Source organism: Pseudophryne corroboree, chromosome 1 (assembly GCF_028390025.1).
Source record: "Pseudophryne corroboree isolate aPseCor3 chromosome 1, aPseCor3.hap2, whole genome shotgun sequence".
NCBI lineage: Eukaryota > Metazoa > Chordata > Amphibia > Anura > Myobatrachidae > Pseudophryne > Pseudophryne corroboree.
Genome location: NC_086444.1, coordinates 910,068,513 through 910,094,149, shown reverse-complemented (window position 1 = coordinate 910,094,149; position 25,637 = coordinate 910,068,513).

Genomic DNA, 25,637 nt, shown 5'->3' with positions numbered 1-25,637 from the left:
GGCCTAAAAGTCAGCATCCTCTGTTCATTTGTAGAAGTTCAGGCTTCAGTGTTTTTTCATTCCATATCAGAGCCTAACCTGGAGTACTCACGTGACAGGGTCTGATCACATTACCTGGAGTTATCCAATCATGTGCCAGCCTGAGACTCTCTGAATCACCTGACTCTGTTCACCAATCATCAAGGATCAGGAAGTATAAGTAAAGAGACTTATGTTACAGAATCTGACAGTTCCTTGTGTCACACAGCTCTGTGTGAGCTTAATAGCTGAGCTCCCTAAGAGGTAACACTTTTACCTTGGTTCCGGCAAAACTCTGTTCTTTTGCTACCCAGCCTGAATTGCAGTTGTGTTACCAGTTATATCCAGTATCAGTCTCGATACGGCTGGCGGGTGACCCGGCGGCAGGGGGAAGTGACGGTGGGAGTGAAGTTTCTTCACTCCCCCAGTCCCCTGGCTCCACAGCATTGCATGCTAATATGGACAAGATTGTCCATTTTGGCCTGCATGCATCAGCGACCCAGCACCAACGATGAACGAGCGCGGGGCCGCGCATCGTTCATCGTTGGTGCTAACACACTGAACAATATGAACGGGTTCTCATTCATTAATGAACGAGAACGTTCATATTGTGCACTTCAATCTTTCAGTGTGTAGGGCCCATTAAAGTATTCTTCAGTCTTGTCTTAAAGACACAGCCGCAGTATTCTTCAGCCTCGTCTTAAAGACACAGCCGCAGTATTGTTCAGTCTCTTCTTAAAGACACAGCTGCAGTATTCTTCAGTCTCGTCTTAAAGACACAGCCGCAGTGTTCTTCAGTCTCGTCTTAAAGACAAAGCAGCAGTATTCTTCAGCCTCATCTTAAAGTCACAGCTACAGTCTTCAGTTCTTCAGCCTCATCTTAAAGTCACAGCTACAGTCTTCAGTTCTTCAGCCTCGTCTTCAAGACAAGGCTGAAGAAGAAATGAAGACTGTAGCTATGACTTTAAGTCACAGCCACAGTCATTGTTCTACTTACAGTTGCATTTCCAGTTATATCCGGTTCCAGCCCAGTTCACAGTGCGGTTCTCAGTCTTACCGGTAACCAGCCCAGTTCTCAGTCTCACCAGTAACCAGTCCGGTTCAACGTCTTCAGCTCTCCTCCCAGTTCCGCACAACTCCAGAGAACCTATTTCATAGTAACCTTGAGTACACAAACACCTACTCCTGTGACAGTATATCCAGTTAATTCTCACCAATGCATTCACCATCCTGCTATTAACACCAAGTTCCTGGTGATCCAGTGGTCAGGATACAGCTCCCACTGCTGAGGCCCAGGTTCAACCCCCGGTCAAGGATTGCTCCTTACTACTTCATCTCACTGATTCCCACAGACCAGCCAAATATACACATAGTCCTCTAGTCACCTACACGGACTTCACATACATGCCGGGTTCATAAAAACCATAGTCATGACAGCTTGAAGCTGGGGCCAATACTTTTGCTAACAACGAATGGGTTGTAGTTTACTCACTGACACTGGCGTAACTATCGAGGGTGCAGTGTGTGCAGCTGTTATGGGGTACTGGCAGCTTCCAGGGCCCGCAGCTCTCTCTGCACCCCAAATGATTTTATCTCCCGTTCACCCACCCCCCGCTAAGAATGGGAACAACTGCCTCTTATATCACTAACTCCGTTCTCCCTAGGCAGTGCAGCAGCAGCAGAGTACAGCAAGGGGGAGTGCCAGCCAATCAGTCCCGTGATTTGTGGGTATTTAGGGGTTGGGGCCTAATGTCAGGAAGTGTCCGCCCCCATTAGAGACCTCTGAAAAAGCCATGTAGTACTCGCACCCCTCCTTCTCTCTCTCTCTCTCTCCCTCCCCCCTCTCTTTCACTCTCCCTGATGACACTCTCTCCCTCACTCTCTTCCTGACACACTCCCGCTCTCTCTCCTTGACACAGTGTCAGGGGGACAGAGGGAGGGAGAGAGACAGTGTCAGGGAGAGAGTGTGTCAGGGAGAGAGAGAAACTCTCTCTCTCTGACACTGTCTCTCTCCCTCCCTCTGTCCCCCTGACAGAGTGTGTCAGGGAGAGAGAGAAACTCTCTCTCTGACACCGTCTCTCCCTCTATCTTTCCCTGACACTGTCTCTCTCCCTGACACTCTCTCTCTCTGACACTCTCTCTCTCCCTGACACCCTATCTCTTGTGCTCTTTCTCCCTCTCTGTCTTTCCTTCTTTGTCTGCCCAGCCACTCTCTTTTGCTCGGCTCACTTTCTCTCTCCCTCCCTAAGACTTTCTATCTCTCTCACTCCCTCTCCTCCCTTTCCTTCTCCTCCCCCTTCTCTCTCTCTCTCTCTCTGACATATGCGGTGGGATGTAATGCAGTCCAAGATCGCCAGAGGTGCGGGTTGCCGGACGATCTTGGACTTTTTTTTTAAAGGGGCAGTCACTTACAAGGCATGGTTTTGCCTTGTAAGTGATGTCCCTTTAAATAAATGTTAGAGATCGGCCAGTTACCCGCACCTCCGGCGATCTCAGACTGCATTACATCCCGCCGACTTTCTCTTCGACACCCTCTCTCTCACTGATGTCATCTCTGTCTCTCTCTCTCCCCTCTCATCCCTTTCTCTCTAAAACCATCTCTCTCACACCTCTCCCTTTTTCTCCCATTCCCTCTTTTTCCTTGAAACTCTCTCACTCTTTCTCTCCCTGCCCCCTACCTTCTTGCTCCTTTCTTTCTCTCTCTCCCCCTCACACCCTTGTTGCATCTCTCCTGCTCCCCTATAATGCTTTGTAGTGACAACAGGGGGGGTCCTTTCAAGATTTTGCTATGGGGTCCGCAAACTTCTAGTTATGCCCCTGCTCACTGACTATTTGCATATGGTAGGGAGTTAACTAACAAGATAATGAGATTGATATACTACAGCTTTATATGGATTTTATATAATTATGTTTTTTATTTCTAGATTTAGTTTATCTTATATTAAATAAAAAGGAGGATTTATATTTTTATACTACAGACTCACTAGCAGTGCTCTATACTTTTCTTTTTTTATCTTGCATCAGTTAGTACAGGAATCCTGTACAGCCTACACGTAAAGAAGAGCTGCCGGTAAGGTAACACAAAATGGAGTTTGAAGTGGGAAGAGGATGGTCAAATAGCCCCGAGGCTACAGAGCAATGTCTGTCACACATTGTGAATAAACTGAACAATTAACAGAAGGCCAGGTAAAGCTATATATTCCAAAGTAAAGCTCATATATATCATTTATTGACAAATTTATTTGGGCCAAATGGAATCCTCTTGTTAAATATTTCATTTATTTCTACACACCACCATTACACTTTGCTGTACAGAGAATATTTAATCAGTCACTTTAATATCTGCCCTATTGAAACCTACAGTCTATACTCGCTATCATCCACATTCCATGTTTGTCAACAGACAGTTGAGCTACTATTGGACTGTGGGAGGAAAACATACAACTCAACACAGATGGTGTCCTGTTTGGAATCGGACACCAAGGTGAGTGTGGGAGCGGGTACTAATTATTGGGTCCAGGCCTGTTGGGAGGGCCTTTTGGGGATTTGTGTTCATTAATGAACGAGATACCGTTCATATCTTTCAGTGTGGAGGCACCAGCGATGAACGTTGCGCAGCCCCGCGCTCGTTCATCGCTGGTGCCCCGTCGCTTGTGCATGCAGGCCAATATGGACGATATCGTCCATATTTGCCTGCACTGCTATGGAGCCGGGAGACGGGGGGAGTGAAGAAACTTCACTCTCCCCGTCACTGCCGCCGGGTCGCCCGTCGGCCGTATCCGCCGTCGGGCAGCTCGGCGGGGGATCGCACTGTGTGTAGGGCCCATTAGAGTTAGTTGAGCAACTATGCAGTCATATGTTTGTTTATATTACCATTCTGGTTAAAGATGCTGAGAACAGCTAGTGCCAGTGCATTGTTTTACAAGAAATATATTTATTGCTAATGAAGTTGCAGGAGATGACCATAAAATGATAACAAATGTTACTCTTCTGTTTTTATCACACAGTCAATGAGAAAAATATTTTAATGTTTTACTATGTAAAAATCCCTAGAAATGATAAACAACAACAGCATAAAGGAGTGCAGTGAGAAATGTAATATAGATTGAGTCTTCCATATCCAAAATGCTCGGGAGCAGACATATTTCGGACTTCAGAATCTTCTGTATTTTGGAATATTTGCATACCATAACGAGATATCTTGCGGATAGGAGCCAAATCTAAACATACAATGCATTTATGTTTTTCTGCACTTTATACACATAGCCTGAACAAAGGCAAACGAAATGGGGATTCCAGTTGCCCAGAAACTCTGTTTTTCTTGCCCAGCGGCTCAAATTATGACAATAGCAATAGTATACTATACAATTACTAGAGCTGCTCCCACAACATGTAGATTAAGGGGCAGAGCAGAGCTGTTTCACATGCCCAGTGGTAGCAGCTTCTACCAAGTTTGCTGTGTGTGTAGATCTGAGCCCTCAACCAGTGCATTGGATCAGAGAGTAGCTGTCAGGAAGAGACAGGTGCCTTACCATGAGGTGGGAGAATAAGGTCTTAGAAATAGCAGTTCTGTGTCTACTGGTTTTGTTATGTTGGTGTATTTATTTATTTATTATGGGATGTTTAACCTTTTACTGACCACTTATTTTATTTGACCACTTATTTTATTTAAATTAGTTAAATATGTTTGATACAGCCTATACTATAGACCATTTATATTGTTAAATATAAATACTGTATTCCAGAGCCATAACTAGACGTCTTAGTGCCCTGTGCCAGAAAGAGAACTGGTACCCCCCTTCCTCAAATTCAAAAAAGGGACAGTGTGCAGCAAAATTTTAGGGCCACGGCTTAATGGGGAAAGGGCCACTTATATACATAACGCCAGGTACAGCACCTTTTACACATTACTCAAGGGATTACACCAGGAAGAGTCCTCTTTTACAACGCCAGGTAAAGTCTCCTTTTACAACGCCAGATAGAACTTCTTTTCCATGTTGAGTCAGGTAGAGCTCCCTTTTACACATTATGCCAGATAGAGTTCACTTTTACGACACCAGGTAAAGCCCCTTTTACACATTGTGCCAGGTAGAGCCCCTTTTTACAATGCCAGGTAAAGACCCTTTTACACACTGAACCAGGAAGAGCCCCCTTTTACATATTATGCCAGGTAGAGCCACCTTTTACAATGCCAGGCAGAGCCCCCTTTTACTCAATATACCAGGTAGAATCCCCTATTACAATACTAGGTAGAGTCCCCTTTTACACATTATGCCAGGTAGAGCCCCCTTTTACATATTGTGCCAGGTACAGCCCCTTATACGTGTGTGTGTGTGTGTGTGTGTGTGTGTGTGTGTGTGTGTGTGTGTGTGTGTGTGTGTGTGTGTGTGTGTTTTATACTTACGTTTGGCTACGGAGCAGCAGCTTCCACCAGCCGGCCCTGTTACACGTGCAGTGTACTTTTATCGCTGCAAAGTGCGGACACAGAAGTGGACATCGGGACTCTGAAGGGACAAAGCGTAAGGAGGTATGGGATGCTACATCGCTGTCTGGCTAACTCTGTGAGAAATAGTGGGGCTAGTGCGGCAGTGGCGTGGCCATGTGGGTGCTGCCAGCAGTACTGCACCCACAGTGCATATGCACTGTGTGCCAGGCACTGCCTTCATACCGCTAGTTACGGCCCTGTTGTATTCCATACAGTGTCCAGTGTATAAAAAGACCAATGTGTACATTAATGTTCAGGGTCGGTACTAGTCTCTTCTACTGCTCCCCTAGACTCCCACACTTGTTCCAATGTTCCACAGGGTGAGAAATTGTGAATTGCATTTGGAAACCCCTCTCTAGAAATCCTGCATTTGCAACTGCTGAAGGTAATTTTATACAATATTTTTAAGTATTATGTGCGTGAATCAAAGTATATGTCCATACAAGAAATGCATTTATGTTTCATATACACCTTATATTTGTAGCCTGAAGGTAATTTTACACAATATTTTTAATTATATTTGTCATAAAACAAAGTTTGTGTATACTGAAGCATCAGAAAGCAAAGGTGTCACTGACTCAGTCATGATTAAAAAAAATAGGATTTTAATTACCTACCGGTAAATCCTTTTCTCGTAGTCCGTAGAGGATGCTGGGGTCCACCTCAGTACCAGAGGGTATAGACGGGTTCACTAGGAGCCATTAGCACTTTAAGAGTTTAATAGTGTGGGTTGGCTCCTCCCTCTATGCCCCACCTACCAGACTCAGTCTAGAAACTGTGCCTGAGGAGAAGGACATCTTCGAGAGAAGGATTTTACACAGATAGTGGCGAGATTCACACCAGCTCACACACAAGGCAAACCAAGCTAACTAGCTTGAAACATCAGCAACGGCTGAACAATATTACTTACCAAGTAACAAAACAGTACTTACCAAGAACTAAGCAGTACTGAACTAAGTAACCACTGCAGGATCACGAAGCGCTGGGCGTACGCCAAGCATACTCTACGGACTATGAGAAAAGGATTTACCAGTAGGTAATTAAAATCCTATTTTCTCTTATGTCCTACAGGATGCTGGGGTCCACATTAGTACCATGGGGATGTTCCAAAGCTCCCAGAATGGGTGGGAGAGCGCGGAGGCTCCTGCAGAACTGATTGGCCTCTGAGGACCTAAAGTTTGGTCAAAGTATCGAACTTGTAGAACTTTGCAAACGTGTTCGACCCAGACCAAGTAGCCACTCAGCAAAGCTGTAAAGCTGAGACATCCCGGGCAGCCGCAGAAGAAGAACCTACCTTACGAGTAGAGTGGGCCTTAACAGACTTAGAACACGGCAATCCTGCCGTAGAATATGCATGCTGGATAGTGAACCTGATCCAGTGAGAGATAGTCTGCTTAGAAGCAGGACACCCAAGTTTCTTGGGATCAAACAGGACAAACAGAGAGTCTGATTTTCTGTGACAAGCAGTCCTCTTCACATAGATTTTCAGAGCCCTTACAACCTCCAAGGACTTTGATGAAACTGAGGAGTCAGTAGCAACTGGCACCACAATAGGTTGCTTGATATGAAATGCCAACACAACCTTCGGAAGGAACTGCGGATGTGTCCGGAGCTCAGCTCTATCTTCATGGAAGATCAAGTATGCTTTTACATGACAAAGCCCCCAACTCCGACACACGTCTAGCAGCAGCCAAGGCCAACAAAGTGACAGCCTTCCACGTGAGAAACTTGACCTCAACCTCCTGTAGAGGCTCAAACCAGTCTGACTGGAGGTACTGCAACAGCACATTAAGATCCCAGGGTGCCGTAGGTGGCACAAAAGGAGGTTTGATGTGCAGAACTCCCTTCAAAAAGGTCTGAACCTCAGGGAGGGCAGCTAACAGTTTCTGGAAGAAAATGGATAGGGCCAAAATCTGGACCTTTACGGAACCTAATCTCAGGCCCATATCCACACCTGCTTGGTGGAAGAGGAGAAAACATCCAAGTTTAAACTCCACCGTAGGAAACTTCTTGGATTCACACCAAGACATGTACTTTTTCCAAATGCGATGGTAATGCTTTGCCGTTACTCCTTTCCTAGCCTGTATCAGGGTAGGAATAACCTTGTTCGGACGGCCCTTCCGAGCTAATATCTGGCATTCAACCTTCATGCCGTCAAATGTAGCAGCGGTAAGTCTTGATAAGCGAATGGCCCCTGCTGCAGCAGGTCCTCCCGAAGTGGAAGAGGCCTCGGCTCTTCTAGCAGTAGATCCATAAGATCCACATACCAAGCTCTTCTTGGCCAGTCCGGAGCAATGAGGATTACTTGAACTCTTGTTCTCCTTATGAGTTTTAGCACTCTTGGAATGAGTGGAAGTGGAGGAAACAAATACACCGACTGGAACACCCACGGAGTCACTAGGGTGTCCACCGCCACTGCTTGTGGGTCCCTCGACCTGGAACAATATTGTTGAGACAAGAGGCCATCATGTCTATTTTGGGTACGCCCCAAAGATCTGTTACCTCCTTGAACACCTCTGGATGGAGACCCCACTCTCCTGGATGGCGATCGTGTCTGCTGAGGAAGTCCGCTTCCCAGTTGTCTACTCCTGGAATGAAGATTGCCGACAGCACCAACGCGTGTTTTTCTGCCCAGAGGATGATTCTTGTTACCTCTGACATTGCAGCTCTTCTCTTCATTCCGCCCTGTCGGTTTATGTAAGCCACTGTAGTTACATTGTCCGACTGCACTCGAATGGCCCGATTTCTCAGAAGATGGGCCGTTTGGAGAAGACCATTGTAGATGGCTCTTAGTTCCAGAATGTTTATCAGCAGGTCAGCTTCTAGACTTGACCACCTTCCTTGGAAGGTTTCCCCTTGAGTGACTGCGCCCCAGCCCCGGAGACTTGCATCCATGGTTAGAAGAATCCAGTCCTGAATCCAGAACCTGTGGCCCTCCAGAAGGTGAGGTAAATGCAGCCACCAGAAGAGCGAGATCCTGGCCTTTGGCGACAGACGTATCCTCTGTGCATGTGTAGATGAGATCCCGACCATTTGTCCAGGAGATCCAGTTGGAAGGACCGAGCATGAAATCTCCCGTACTGCAGAGCCTCGTAAGAGGCCACCATCTTCCCCAGAACGCAAATGCACTGATGAACAGACACCCGGGCTGGCTTCAGGACATCCTGGACCATTGTTTGTATCACCAACGCTTTTTCCTCTGGAAGAAACACCCTCTGCATTTCCATGTCGAGGATCATTCCCAGAAATGAAAAGCTCCTGGTTGGTTCCAAATGTGATTTTGGAAGATTCGGGATCCAACCGTGTTCCCTGAGAAGCTGGGTCGTGAGAGCTATGGACTGTAACAGCTTCTCCTTGTACAATGCCTTTATCAGCAAATCATCCAGATATGGAATTATGTTCAACCCCTGTCTGCAGAGGAGAACCATCATTTCCGCCATCACCTTGGTGAATACCCTCGGTGCTGTGGAGAGGCCGAATGGCAGGGCCTGGAATTGAAAATGACAGTCCAACAGTGCGAATTGGAGATAAGCTTGATGCGGCGGCCAAATCGGAATGTGGAGGTATGCATCCTTGATATCCAGGGATACCAGGAATTCCCCTTCCTGCAGACCTGATATCACCGCCCTTAGAGACACTATTTTGAACTTGAACTCCCCCAAAAAGGGGTTTAGTAATTTAAGTTCAGAATGGACCTGACCGAACCATCCAGTTTCGGTACCACGAAAAGGTTTGAATAGTAACCCTTGTTTTGTCTCTGGGGAGGAACTGGCACAATAACCCGTGCGTCCACCAACTTCTGAATGGCTCCCTGTAGGATAGCCCTGTCTGACGGCAAAGCTGGCAAGCCTGATTTGGAGAACCGGTGAGGAGGGAGATCTTGAAATTCCAGCCGGTACCCCTGGGACACAATTTCTTGTACCCAGGGATCCAGGCCGGATGACACCCAGACATGAGTGAAATGTCTGAGTCTCACCCCCACCGGCCCTACCTCCAGGCTGCATGGTCCACCGTCATGCGGATGACTTTGGCGTACCTGAAGCAGGCTTCTGTTCCTGGGAACCGGCAGCAGGTTCTTGGATTTTGGTCGACCTCCTCTAAAGAAGGTGTTAGACGGTTTGGCCTTTCTTGTTTTATCAACCCGAAAGGACTGTGATGCAGCTGAGAAAAAGGTTTCTTCGTAGCAGGTGCAGCTGAGGGAAGAAAAGGTGACTTACCCGCTGTAGCCGTGGAGATTCACGCATCCAACGCTTCCCCAAAGAGAGCCTGATCTGTGTAGGGTAGGGTCTCCACACTTCTCCTGGATTCCGCATCGGTAGACCACTGGCGCAGCCAAAGTCCCCTACGAGCTGAGACAGACATAGAAGATATCCCTGCAGCCATGGAACCCAGGTCTTTCATGGATTCCACCATAAATCCTGCAGAATCCTGAATGTTACGTAAAAACAATTCAACATCACTTTTATCCATTGTATCCAAATCCTCAAGTAACGTGCCTGACCACTTTACTATAGCTTTGGAAATCTATGCACAGGCAATAGTGGGACGTAGAATTTTCCCTGAAGCCGTGTATATGGATAGTATCAATTTTGCGATCAGCCGGCTCCTTTAAGGCGGTAGATCCTGGAACAGGTAAAACCCTCTTTTTTGAGAGTCTGGATACAGACACGTCCACTATGGGTGGGTTTTCCCGTTTTTTTCTATCCTCCTCAGGGAATGGGAAAGCAACCAGAACCCTTCTAGAGAGTAAATTTACTAAAATGGGAGTTCTATTTAAGATAGGAAGCTGTCCATAGCAATCAATTAGATTCCAGGTATTATCTTCTAGAAGGTGCTAGATAAATGAGAAGTAGAAGCTGATTGGTTGCTATGGGCAACATCCCATCTTAAATAGAACTCCCATCTTAGTAAATTTACCCCTAGGAATCTTGAATTTTTTCTTTGGGTTTTCCCATGCTTTCTCAAAAATAGCATTTAATTCTTTGGACGCAGGGAAGGTTAGCGAGGCTTTCTTATTGTCAGTGAAGTAAGCCTTTTCAACCTGCTCAGGTGTTGTATCAGCAATATTCAACACATCCCTAATAGCCTCTACCATCAACTGCACCCCTTTAGCAAGAGATGCGGATCCCCTGAGTACATCCCCATCACCGTCTGCCGTGTCATCTTGCATAATCTGGGTAAGGGCACGTTTGTGGGAATCTACAGGGGGGGCCCTGAGGTAACAGAACCAGACCAAACTGCCATTGAGTTCTGTAAAATCTGAGTTGCAGATTAATTCTGTGCAACCCTAGTAGAAATCTGAGAAATCATAGATTTGATAGAGGATAACCATTCAGGCTCCCTTGCTGGTATCTGTGCTAAAACAGTGCAATCCTGATTAGATGGAATGAGATTATCCTGAGAGGACATATCCTCTGCAGCATATGACACAGAGTCCCTGGACATAGCTAACTGGAGACCCCAGACACTCCACACACACACACACACGCACACACACACACACACACGCACACACACACACACACACACACACACGGGAGGTTAGACAGAGTTTCACCCCCAAGAATGGCAAGAGAGACACAGAGATTGGAGCCAACCCACACACAGCGCTTTCAAGGTTTAGGGAGACCCCAACCAATACTGACTGTGCACCTTAATAGCTTACACGGTCTGTACACACACACCGCCCCCCCCCCCCCCCCCCCCCTTCTACAACCCCCTGGTACCGTAAGAGATAGCTGGAGTTGATATGGAGGGACTGCTCTTCACTGACAGCGTTTCTGCAGGCAGGAAAATGGTGCTGAACGCTGCTGGTCCGCTCCGAGGAGAAGTTCCGCCCCCTTACAAGCGCTGTCTTCCCGCTCTTCTGGAGATTATACTGGCCTGAGGAATCATGCTGGCAGCGATCCTGGGACCATGACAGGCTTAGAGGTCAGTGTAGGGTGTAGGCGCTGGCTCAGGGCGCCCCTCACAGCGCCACACTATGTACCGCTGAGCCCCGAAGTGCAGTTAGTTCTGCGCTCCATATCCCGTTGCCGCCATCTTCACCGCCTCGGGAAGCCGGTGACTGACTCGCCACTGATCTTCTGGCTCTGTAAGGGGGTGGCGGCATGCTGCCAGGGTGAGCGATCCCCTGTGGCGAGGGACGTTCGTTCCCCTCAGGACCTCAGTGTCCTGTCAGCGGAGATAGTGGCTCAGACCCCACAGGGCGGACAATACTCCCCCCTTAGTCCCACGAAGCAGGGAGGCTGTTGCCAGCAGCCTCCCTGTAAAATGATAAACTCTAAAAATAAACTTTTACCAGAGAAGCTCTGTAGAGCTCCCCTAGCTGTGACCGACTCCTCCGGGCACATTTTCTAAACTGAGTCTGGTAGGAGGGGCACAGAGGGAGGAGCCAGCCCACACTCTCAAACTCTTAAAGTGCCAATGGCTCCTAGTGGACCCGTCTATACCCTATGGTACTAATGTGGACCCCAGCATCCTCTAGGACGTAAGAGAATGTTGTATTCTGAATATTTTGGATATCGTATTTTCAGATATGGGAGACTCAACCTCTAATGGCAACTGTAATATAACAATGCATAAATACAAGTTAACATATTATAGATAAACACATTAATTATATTTGTATATGTTATACAGGAGAATCAACTATTGTGTCATACCATTTCTTGAATGTATAAACTGCGATTGTTGCACAGATCATTCAGTAGTTGCTCACTGCAAACTGTCATATTTCTGTGAAAATATCTACTACATATATAATTACATCCCTAGTTTCTGATTGATAAGCTCCCAGATATGGTGCAGCAAATGTTTCCTCCAAATGTTAACAAAGCTATGATACAGAATTTTACCAAATCTCACTGATGAAGTTTGCATGCAAGCCCAAAACTGGTTAGGTCATTTACCAGTTACGATACCATCCGGTTATGGTTTTATAATTTATCAGTGCAAGTAAAGAACTACCGGTAGTTTGATTATGAAAATTTTGTGACAGTGAAGGGTACCTACTTCTCAACTATAAACCTGCATGCACACTAAATCTTGGTTTTGCCAAGGTGCAAATTGCTCCTGTTTTTTTATTTACTGCTAACTCATATTCAGGCCCACGGTGGATAAAAGAAATCCCACTTACCTTAGTTACACAATAGTAAGCTTTGTCAAACACCTGTAATTGTGGACATTATTGATCTCTATGGTAAACTTGACCTCCAAAGTTACTTACTAGCAGGATACACTTAAAACTGTTCATTCTGTTTTTAGTGCATGCCAAAGACACATATACCATATAGCATTACTTCAGCAGTATTTAAAAGATCAGACACAGTTGAGCGATTATTTTCTACTGTGCACATAGGGGGTCATTCCGAGTTGATCACTAGCTGCTTTCGTTCGCTGCGCAGCGATCAGACAAAAAAATTGGCACTTATGCGTATGCGGCGCAATGCGCACGTGCATCATACTATTACAATGAACGATGTAGTTTCACACAAGGTCTAGCGAAGCTATTCAGTCGCACTGCTGGCCGCAGAGTGATTGACAGGGTGTCAACTGACCGTTTTTCAGGGAGTGTGTGGAAAAACGCAGGCGTGCCAGATAAAAATGCAGGCGTGGCTGGGGAATCGCAGGCGTGGCTGGCCGAACGCAGGGCGTGTTCGTGACGTCAAAACAGGAACTGAATAGTCTGAAGTGATCACAAGCGCAGAGTAGGTCTGGAGCTACTCTGAAGCTGCACAAAATTATTTTGTAGCCGCTCTGCGATCCTTTCTTTCGCACGTCTGCTAAGATAAAATACACTCCCAGAGGGCGGCGGCTTAGCGTTTGCACGGCTGCTAAAAGCAGCTAGCGAGCGAACTCGGAATGACCACCATAGGCATTTTATTAGATGGTGCACGACTGGAGTTACATGCCTAGCACCGCCTACTGGGTGTGCCTAGCACCGCCTACTGGGCGTGCCTAGCACCATTTATACACACATACATACACACACAAACAGAATGAATGGGACTCCAAATTCCACACCATTAAATATGCCTGGGTGCCTTCAAGTAATACACAAATATAGTCAGTGAAAGGCTGCGGCACTCACAGGTCTTGTAATCCGCAAGCAGGTTATATACTTGTCCATCTCATCTTAGCAGGACACTCCAGTCCATATGCAGTTCAACGTTTCATTTTATTACATAAAATTTTGTATGTCCTGACAAAATGTAATGCAATAAAATGAAACATTGACCTGTATATATTAGTGATGAGCGGATTCGGTTTTACTCGGTTTTACTCGGTTCTCAAAACCGAATCTTATTGGCTCACTGATGTCACGTGTTTTGGATAGCCAATAAGATTCAGTTTTGAGAACCGAGTAAAAACGAGTAAAACCGAATCCGCTCATCACTAGTATATATATGGACTGGAGTGTCCTGTTAAGATGAGGTGGACAAGTATATAACCTGCTGACGAATTAAAAGACCTGTGAGTGCCGCAGCCTTTCACTGATATATCTATAGAGATATATCTATATAGAGATAGATACATATATGGATTTCTCTCTCTCTCTCTCTATATATATATATATATATATATATATATAAATCTATCTATCATATATATATATATATATATATATATAATGCACATGTATTGGCAAGCTGCTCAATCAGATTGTGATGTCACTCAGGTGCTAAAAGGGAGGGGTAATTCTGGGTAAGAAAAAAACATTTTGTTATCCCTAATGCACACTAAGTGAAAAATAATACTACATAATAATCAGATAATACGAATATCTTAGTTGCGTATATCTGCAGATATAGGGTTAAGCCCCCAGGCCGATCGACAAGGCGTCTCCGTCACTGGGGGTCCCTAATACTAGGTATGGGTCCGGGGTGCAGGACCCCATCACATCGGCACAGGTTGGCTACCCCAGGTCAGCACACAGGTGAAAATGAATAAGGGTTAATAAGTAGCACATGAGTGCTATGTAAGTGAAGTGTAAATAAAATAAAAAATAAAATAAAAAATATATATATACAGTATGTTAGCTGGGCCAAGCAATCAGTAGTTTACTGAGGTCAACTATAGGTAAGTACCTATACCTATAGTTGACCTCAGTAAACTACTGATTGCTTGGCTCAGCTAATATTATATATATATATATATATATATATATATATATAGATAAGAATTCAGAGGGGGCACTCTCCAGGCTTTTCACTATACACAACTGTTCATTTATTTGTAGTATACTTTACATGATCAGCATAATGGCAAGATTGTCCTCAAGCGCTTTCGGCCCAGCATGGGCCTTCCTCAGGAGGCACTGCACATCAATAACAGCTTCAAACAAAGTAGAGCAGAAATCCAGACATCCAGCAGTGAAATGAGAAATATGTATATAAAAAATAATCAGAGCATTAATCAGAGAGGCAGCACAGATACCAAAGGTAACCATGAAGGAGCTGCAGAGGTCAACAGCAGAGACTGGTGTATCTGCGTATGTGACCGCAATAAGCCATACACTCCATAGAGCTAGGCTTTATGGAAGAGTGGCCAGAAAAATGCCATTACTTAGTGTTAAAAAAAAGAAGGCATGTTTTGAGTATGCCAAAAGGCATACTCAAAACGTATACACACTGCTCAAAAAAATAAAGGGAACACTAAAATAACACATCCTAGATCTGGATGAATGAAATATTCTTATAAAATACTTTGTTCTTTACATAGTTGAATGTGCTGACAACAAAATCACACAAAAATTATCAATGGAAATCAAATTTATTAACACATGGAGGTTTGGATTTGGAGTCACACTCAAAATTAAAGTGGAAAAACACACTACAGGCTGATCCAACTTTGATGTAATGTCCTTAAAACAAGTCAAAATGAGGCTCAGTAGTGTGTGTGTCCTCCACGTGCCTGTATGACCTCCCTACAACGCCTGGGCATGCCGCTGATGAGGTGGCGGATGGTCTCCTGAGGGATCTCCTCCCAGACCTGGACTAAAGTATCCGCCAACTCCTGGACAGTCTGTGGTGCAATGTGACGTTGATGGATGGAGCGAGACATGATGTCCCAGATGTGCTCAATTGGATTCAGGTCTGGGAACGGGCGGGCCAGTCCATAGCATCAATGCCTTTGTCTTGCAGGAACTGCTGACACACTCCAGCCACATCAGGTATAGCATTGTCTTGCATTAGGAGGAACCCAGGGCCAACCTCACCAGCATATGGTCTCACAAGGGTCTGAGGATCTCATCTCGGTACCTAATGGCAGTCAGACTACCTCTGGCGAGCACATGGAGGGCTGTGCGGCCCCCCAAAGAAATGCCACCCCACACCATTACTGACCCACTGCCAAACCGGTCATGCTGGAGGATGTTGCAGGCAGCAGAACGTTCTCCTTGGCATCTCCAGACTCTGTCACGTCTGTCACATGTGCTCAGTGAGAACCTGCTTTCATCTGTGAAGAGCACAGGGCGCCAGTGGCGAATTTGCCAATCTTGGTGTTCTCTGGCAAATGCCAAACGTTCTGCATGGTGTTGGGCTGTAAGCACAACCCCCACCTGTGGACGTCGGGCCCTCATACCACCCTCATGGAGTCTGTTTCTGATCGTTTGAGTAGACGCATGCACATTTGTGGCTTGCTGGAGGTCATTTTGCAGGGCTCTGGCAGTGCTCCTCCTGTTCCTCCTTGCACAAAGGCGGAGGTAGCGGTCCTGCTGCTGGGTTTTTGCCCTCCTACGGACTCCTCCACATATCCTGATGTACTGGCCTGTCTCCTGGTAGCGCCTCCATGCTCTGGACACTACGCTAACAGACACAGCAAACCTTCTTGCCACAGCTCGCATTGATGTGCCATCCTTGATGAGCTGCACTACCTGAGCCACTTGTGTGGGTTGTATACTCCGTCTCAAGCTACCACTAGAGTGAAAGCACCGCCAGCCTTCAAAAGTGACCAAAACATCAGCCAGAAAGCATAGGAGCTGAGAAGTGGTCTGTGGTCACCACCTGCAGAACAACTCCTTTATTGGGGGTGTCTTGCTAATTGCCTATAATTTCCACCTGTTGTCTATTCCATTTGCACAACAGCATGTGAAATTGATTGTCAATCAGTGTTGCTTCCTAAGTGGACAGTTTGATTTCACAGAAGTGTGATTGACTTGGAGTTACATTGTGTTGTTTAAGTGTTCCCTTTATTTTTTTTAGCAGTGTATATAGAGGAAGGTGCCCTGGTCAGATGAAACTAAAATGTTACTTTTCGGCCACCAAGGAAAACGATATATCTGGCGCAAACCCAACACATCCCATCACCCCAAGAACACTATCCCCACCATGAAACATGGTGGTGGCAGCAGCATGCTGTGGGGATGTTTTTCAGCAGCAGGGACTGGTAAACTGTTTCAAGTCAAAGGAAAGATGGATGGTGCTAAATACAGGGATATTCTTGAGCAAAACCTGTTTCAGTCTGCCTGTGATTTGAGACTGGGACAAGGTCCACCTTCCAGCAGGACAATGACCCGAAGCATGCTACTAAAGCAACACTTGAGTGGTTTAAGGGGAAATATTTAAATGTGTTGGAAGGGCCTAGTCAAAGCCCAGATCTCAATCCAATTGAGAATCTGTGGTCAGACTTGAAGATTGCTGTTCACAAGCGGAAACCATCCAACATGAAGGCGCTGGAGCAGTTTTGCCTTGAGGAATGGGCAAAAATCACAGTGGCAAGATGGGGCAAGCTCATAGAGACTTATCCAAAGCAACTTGCAGCTGTAATTGCCGCGAAAGGTGGCTCTACAAAGTACTGACTTTAGGGTGGTGAATAGTTATGCAAGATTACATTTTCTGTTATTTTGTCCTAGTTATCGTTTGCTTCACAATAAAAAATAAATAAAAAATCGTCAAAGTTGTAGGCATCTTCTGTGAATGAAATTATGCAAACCTTCAAACAACCCATTTTAATTCCAGGTTGTGAGGCAACAAAACATGAAAAATGCAAAGGGGGGTGAATACTTTAGCAAGGCACTGTATATCCACAAAGGTCCTGCACTCTCATAAATATCTTGTGCAACTTTCAGGGTGCTCCTAATTAATCAAAAGGAATGGTCCACTCAATATACACGATACCACTCGGCGAAGCGGAAGATGCACTCTCTGTCAGTAACCAGAAGCAAATTGCTTAATAGGTCATCTTTTCTTACATGTAGCCTCAACATATCTCGACGTTTCGATTCAAAAAGAATGAATCTTCATCAGATCAAATACAAGTTAATCAGATGGATTCAGCATTCCTAGCAACATTCTTATGCTTCCTGCTAGTGACCTTGTCCACTTAGGACTGCACTTAGAATATATATATATATATATATATATATATATATATATATATAGTAATAATAACCATTTATTTTTTATACCAATTTTTAGCCCCACCCCCACCCCCTGCCTGGCCTGAACCCCACTCTTTCCCCTAGTACACAAAGACACAGTGAGTGAGTGATTCTAGTCTTGACTCTCACTCACATTCTGAAGGCTCAGGCAGGATGAAAGACCACCACTGTCCTCCTCCAGCGGTCCTAGGGGCTCCAGACAGTCCTGGCATGGTGTGTGCTGTCGAAAATGGCAGGGCACACACGAGTCACTGCCACTAGAACTGAGCGCAGGCGGGAGCTGGGCGGGAGGACAGTGCAGGGTGGGAAGGGAGGGAGGGTGTGTGGTGTGACGTGCTGCTGTCACGCTGCGAGACAGTCGGACCATGACGGCGGGTGGGCTGGGCTGGGCTGTGCGGCCAGCCACCCATCCACAAAGAAGCTGACAGTTCAGCTGCTGTGTGTGAGTCTGACTGGCGGTGCAGCGAGAGGGGGTGACTGTAAGGTCGGGCAGCGATGCAGGAGGTTAGCCGATCATCGCTGTCAGTGTGCTGCTGTAGTAGCAGTAGCACTGCTACAACAGCAGCACACAGACAGCGATGATCGGATCGCAGGCGTGACGTACAGGGGGGGCAGACATTAGGGGGTGCACCAGGCACCCCCCATGCGCACACCTATGACTGTGCATGCATGTAAGTCACACTGCGCATACATTCAGACTTCGTGTGCACAGAGTAGCAGTTGCGACTCTGACACATGGCCTCAGAAAAGTCTTGAAAATGGGTTAGATGTGTTGGGTGGTGACTGGGAGGTGGCAATTCAGACACATGGAGATGTACCGTCGTAGTGTGTCACTGAAGTGGCTGCAAACTCAGATGTATATTCCCTCACACTAGTGGCCTTTCTTTGACAGACGAAACTTACCCCAGCCCCAAGCTTGGTGCAGATTAATAGTGAGACCAATGATAGCAACTAAAGATGCACCAAACAGAAAATGTGCACCTAAAGATAAGAGATGAGCGGGTTCAGTTCTCAGAGAACCGAACCCCCTGAACATCCCATTCCGAGGCAGTTTCTGAGTCCGGCTACTGACTTCCCGCCAGACTTGGAAAGCAGAATGAGGCAAAACGTTATCATCCCGCTGTCAGATTATCGCGGGTTCTGGATTCCATATAAACATCCGCGCATCGTCGCCATTTTCACTCCGGGCTTGGAGAATGAGGTCTGTCTCTCTGTGAGTGGTGGCGTTGGGTGGGGTCAGTGTGTGCTCTCTAGGGGTGCTGTCCTGTCACTGTGATGTTAGAGGTGCTGTCCTGGCTGTCACTGGTGTTTCATGTGCTGTTAGGAGTGCTGCAGCTGTACATGGGTGTTGTTGCTGTCCTCGCTGTCACTGTGTTGTACAGGGAACAGGGCCACTGTCCTCCTGTATGCAGTGAAAATACAGGGGTGCTGGCCCTGTCTTGTATGCTGTAAAATTTCAGGGGTGCTGTTGTTAAAATAAATGTACACTGGCCCTGTCTTGTATGCTGCAAAAATTCTGGGGTGTAGTAAAATAAATGTACACTGGCCCTTTCTTGTATGCTGTAATAGTTCAGGGGTGCAGTAAAATAAATGTACACTGTACCTGTCTTGTATGCTGTAAAAATCCAGGGGTGCAGTAAAATAAATGTATACTGGCCCTGTCTTGTATGCTGCAAAAATTCTGGGATGCAGTAAAATAAATGTACACTAGCCCTGTCTTGTATGCTGTACTAGTTCAGGGGTGCAGTAAAATAAATGTACACTGGCCCTGTCTTGTATGCTGCGAAAATTCTGGGGTGCAGTAAAATAAATGTACACTGGCCCTGTCTTGTATGCTGTAATAATTCAGGAGTGCAGTCTAATAAATGTACACTGGCCCTGTCTTGTTTGCTGTAATAATTCTGGGGTGCAGTAAAATAAATGTACATTGGCCCTGTCTTGTACGCTGTAAAAATTCTGGGGTGCAGTGAAAATCAATCTACAGCGGTCCTGTATGCTGTAAAAATAGGGGGGTGCTGTTGTTAAAATAAAAGTACACTGGTCCTGTATGCTGTAAAGATACAGGAGTGTTGTTAAAATAAAAGTACACTGGTCCTGTATGCTGTACAAATACAGGGGTGTTGTTAAAATAAAAGTACACTGGTCTTGTATGCTGTAAAAAATACAGGGGTGCAGTGAAAATAAATGTACACTGGCCTTGTCTTGTATGCTGTAAAATTACTGGGGTGTTATGAAAATACAGGGGTGCTGTCACTGTCCACGGTTACGATGTCTAGGCCTGACCTTCACAACACTGTATGGGAAGAGGAGGGTCCTACCACCATTTGCATGCCCTCTGCAAGTGCTGGGAGGAGCAATGCTAGTCCAGTTGCTGATATTGAGATTGAGGATGTCACTGTAGAAGGACACCAGGATGAGGAGGATATGGGTGTAGTTGGCGCTGCAGAGGAAGTTGATTAGGATTATGATGGTGATGTGGTTTGTTTTAATAAGGCACCAGTGGAGACAGTTGTTGTCCATGGGATAAAAAAAAGACCATTGTCATGCCTGGGCAAAATACCAAAAAAGCCACCTCTGCGGTGTGGAATTATTTCTCCACAAATCCGGACAAAAGGTGTCAAGCCATCTGTTGCCTTTGTCAACCCATAATAAGTAGGGGTAAGGACGTTAACCACCTAGGAACATCCTCCCTTATACGTCACCTTCAGCGCATTCATCATAAGTCATTGTCAAGTTCAGAAACTTTGGGTAATAGCGTAAGCAGTCCACTGACACCTAAATGATGTGGTTTTGTTTGAATATTATTTCTCTGTGAGGATGAGGATGTAAATACTGAAGGGGGGGATCTGAGGATGAGGACAACATCTCGCCACTGTAGAGCCAGTTTGAGCAAGGAGAGATTAATTGCTTTTTTTTGGGGGGTGGGGGCCACAAACAAACCAATCATTTCAGCCACAATCGTGTGGCAGACCCTGTTGCTGAAATGATTGGTTTGTTAAAGCATGCATGTCCTGTTATACAACATAAGGGAGGGTCAGAGGGCCCAAGGACAATTCCATCTTGCATGTCTTTTCTTTGCCACATCATTCCAAGAGTGCTGCCCTATATGGGGTGCTACCCCTCTGCCCTATCAATCCAGTGGTGTTGGCCCACTGCCGTTTAATTCCAGGGGTGCTGTTGCCTGTCTGCTGTGCTGTGTAATTCTCCAGGGGTGCTGCCCATGCTGTATAAATCCAGGGGTGCTGCCGTTTAATTCCAGGGGTGCTGCTGTACTTGATTCTTGGTTTAAATGAAAGCCTAGTGCAGATATGAAACAAGCTTCAACATCACAAACAGATTTGTGAAAACATAGCCGCAAAGTTGGAAATGGAAATTGCTATTTTGACGAAGTGTTTTTAAATAAAGTGGGGAGAGACCACATTTGTAGCCAAAGTCAGTGTGACTCAGAAGAGACTGAATCATAATCCAGCGCAACTGCCTGAGAGGTAAAAGTGATATTTTCTGCTGGAGCATTAGAGAGAAGTTCTTCTCAATTATTTTATGTTAAAGGCTCACTCAAATTAATGGCTCGAATTAGTCAACCTTAATTTTTATTTATTATTGATGTTCCACATTTTGGGATTATTTATTTAGAAGATGCACATTAGTTGTACAGGGATCTTCTTTTCCTAAGGGCTGCATAGGGTTATCGCAAGACCTCGCGGTGTTAGAAGAACAGAGTTTCAGTGATCTTGCATTGCATCAGCTTTCCATTGCACTGCAGCACTAGATGGGCCAGGAGCTCCTGTGAGACACAAACAGTTACTGAATAAGGCCCATTATGGAGTCTCATGGTGGCTTACAGCCAGGAAGATGTCTGGCTTGCCAGGCTGAGGCATGCTGTGGGCACAGAGGTTAGCAATGCTTCCTGCCACAGTCCTACTTATAGTATGAAATGAGTTTCGACTGTAGAGTGGTAAGCTCCACTAGGGCAGGGGCTCAATAACTAAAAAATTCACTGCACAGTCGTTATTAGTACTTTACCAAACACACCTGAACTCAACAATATTGTGAGGTGTGAGGTGTTCAGAATAGACTGGAAATGAGTGGAAATTAATGTTATTGAGGTTAATAATACCGTATGATCAAAATTACCCACAAATTCTGATATTTTAGCTGTTTTTATGTTTTTTTCAAAAATCATCCAGATCCAAAACCCGAAAGGGTGGTTTGGGCAAAACCAATCCAGATCCACAACACGAGTGGAGATCCAGATTCAAAACCCTCTACTAAAGTTGCTCAAACTGGGTGTCTCAGTCCTTGAACATTCAGGAGCATGGCTGTACACCAGGGCAGCAAAAGTCACACACAGTGTTTGACTCAGAATCAGACCCTAATCAGTATTTATTGTTGAGGATTGTGTGTGTGCAGGTGTTGTTACTTGCAGAGTTACAGTATATAGGCACCCACCAGCGGATGACTATGGGCCTAATTCAGACCTGATCGTAGATGTGCGAGACAACGCAGATTTTCAATCAATTTCTTTGACATGCGGATCCAGCCCGCCCTGCAGACATGCAAGAGCATGCGAAGTCAGATGGCTACCCGCAATGCTAAGGGTCGCAGCAGCTGCGCGTGACATTATGCAGCTACCGCGGGCAGCCCCGCAAACGGTCCGGACATGCCTGTGTTGTCTGGACCATGCCCCTAAAATGGAGCATCGACACCCGTTCCCACTCCCCTCCATGTTTTAAACTGCATTCTGAAGAGAACGCAGTTTAAAACCTTGCACATGCGTGTACCGGCGATTTTTGCACATCAGTGTCAGGGTCTGAATCAGCCCCTTTGAACACCCCAGTTACTTAACCAGTAGTGTTAGTTTATTGAAGTTAGCAGGTACACCTGTAATCACTGCGATAGACACTGTGGCGCAACTTGTGCAAAGAGGGGTTCTTTACAGCTCACCAGCAGAGTGTATGCTGCTTGCATGTAGTGGTACAGGGTTGATGGAACAGCTTTATATTGCAGGTCTCATTGGAGCTAAGTGGGAGACTTGTACTGCTGTACCATGTGACTGCAGCCATATTTAGTAAAGTAAGATTGTGTGAGAAGAGACATGATGAACACACATCAGTTTAGAGAACAGTCCTCCCTGGATCCTAATGCTCAGCAGAGCCGGATTAAGGCTTCGGGGGGCCCGGGGTACTTAAAAAAAAAGGGGGCCCTAAAGTCTAAAATTAAAATCAGAATATATATATATATATATATATATATATATATATATATATATGTATATATTTAAAAAATGACACACGCTGTACAATTTGAACTAGGGGAGGATCGGGTAGCTTGGATATTTTATCTTCTACATATGATATGTATATATATATATATATATATATATATACAGCCGGCTCCGGGGTCTGCCACTCCATAGTTATCATTAATGAACAGTGCCGGTGCCCTCGCAAATGTAGGTAATAAATAGACTCGGCGGCGCAGCACTCGGCTTCTCAGCAAATGAAAGACAGACAACTTCTGCCTATGTGAACGTTTCAATGTATTGAAACATTCGTCCTGACGAAAATGTGAACAATACATTGAAACGTTGACATAGGCAGAAGTTGTCCGTCTTTCATTTGCTGAGAAGCCGAGTGCCGTGCCGCCGAGTCTATATATATATATATATATATATATATATATAGACACACACATATAAAAATACGTATATTCATTATACATACAAACACATAATATACAGTATATATCTATATATATATCTATATATATATATATATATATATATATATACCCAGAACATTAACTTCACATTTTAATTACATTAAAAAAGTTAATTCAGCCTGTCTTACTTTTGCACTGCTGTGCTGATGGGAAAGACAAGCTGTGACGAGTGACACACACACACACACACTGCACAGGAGGAGAGCACTTTCCTCTCTCTCCTCCGCCGGGTACAACAACCTTCCTCCCGTGCCGAGGCTGTACATGGCCGGGATCCCGCCTCCTTCTTCCCCTGCAGCCTGCGCTCCAACCAGTCAGGGAGCCGCAGGCTGCAGATTCAGTCATAATTGGACAGCGGCGCCATCGTTCGGACCTGCTGCCCAGTAAAAGTCTGCAGCGCTGGCGCGGCTGCAGTTGTTTGACGCCAGTCAGTGGGTGAGCAGGGAGAGCATCATCGCAGATCGGATCGGTGATAGAGATCCGATCTGCGGCGGGCGACGGGGGGTCCTCTCACAGCATGGGGCCATGGGGTACTTATCCCCAGAGGCCCCCCCCCCTTAATCCGGCTCTGATGCTCAGCATGTATGCGCAGTGGGGAGATTTATGCTCACCAATAGCAATCCACTATGTGAGTTACAACTTGTGACAAGGTGTGATCTTATCCAAAAGCAATTAAAATGCAGAATCTGGAAAAGCACTAGTACCCATGTGAAACCATACATATTTGTACAAATCAGCAGCTTTGTTGTGCTTTAAAATATGCCCTAAACATAAACTAGGAACAGTAGGAGAACCCTGTTTAGTGTACACTTATGCAAAGTGCTTCTGAGAAGTGTTTTTCTAGTTACATTCAAGATGTTGAGTTTGCAGGAAGGTGTGCATCAAATACCACAAATTTTTTATATTTCATTTTATTGTAGGCAGGGAGAGCTCCAGGCATGTTCGAATTGAGCGGCCGCGCAGGGTGCCACCCGTAATTGGCGCCGCACGCTGGTGCCGCCATATTCGAGCCTGGAGCCAGCCTGCTAACAGCCTAAACTGCTCTGTGCGCGCTGTGCGGCACCGGCATCTGACGTCCAGGGCCGGTTCAAGGGCGCTCTGTGCCCCGGGCAGGAAATGGGGTGTGGCCTAATACAGGGGGCGTGGTCAATTACGCCCCCTGTACATTAAAAGCGCCGCTTGAATGCTGAGCGGTGCGCAATGACGTCATCGCGCACCGCACAGCAAAAGGTCCTCTCCACGAAGGGAAACTAGACGCTATGAGTCTAGTTCCCTTCGTAGAGAGGACCTTTGCTGTGCGGTGCGCGATGACGTCATCGCGCACCGCTCAGCAAAGTTACTCTCCAGGGAGGGAAACTAGACGCATAGCGTCTAGTTCCCTTCAGGAGGCGGACGGGGACGGGGATGGGGACGGGGACGGCAACGGAGGCGGACAGGGACACAGCGGGCAGCAGTGGCGGATCTTGCCACGGTGCGGCGCCCTACGGATGGCGCCAGCACCCTCCGGAAGGCGGCGCCCCGGGCAAAAGTCCTGCTTGCCCGTGGCAAGATCCGCCACTGCTGACGTCAGATGCCGGCGCCGCACAGCGCGCATAGCGTGCACTGAATAGTTTAGCTTTAGTCCGCCAGTGGTCCACAGCACTCCCCCTCCCTCGTCGCAGACTCGCCGCCGCCGGCACAGCAGGTACTGTGGGGGCATATCTGGCACTGTGGGGGCATTTATGTATCTGGCACTGTGGGGAGTATTTATGTATCTGGCACTGTGGGGGCATATATGTATCTGGCACTGTGGGGCATTTATGTATCTGGCACTGTGGGGGCATTTATGTATCTGGCACTGTGGTGGCATATATGTATCTGGCACTGTGGGGGCATATCGTGTATCTGGCACTGCTGGGGGGCATATCATGTGTAGCTGGCACTGCTGGGAGGCATATCATGTGTAGCTGGCACTGCTGGGGGGCATATGTCTATCTGGCACTGCTGGGGTGCATATGTGTAGCTGGCACTGCTGGGGGGCATATCATGTGT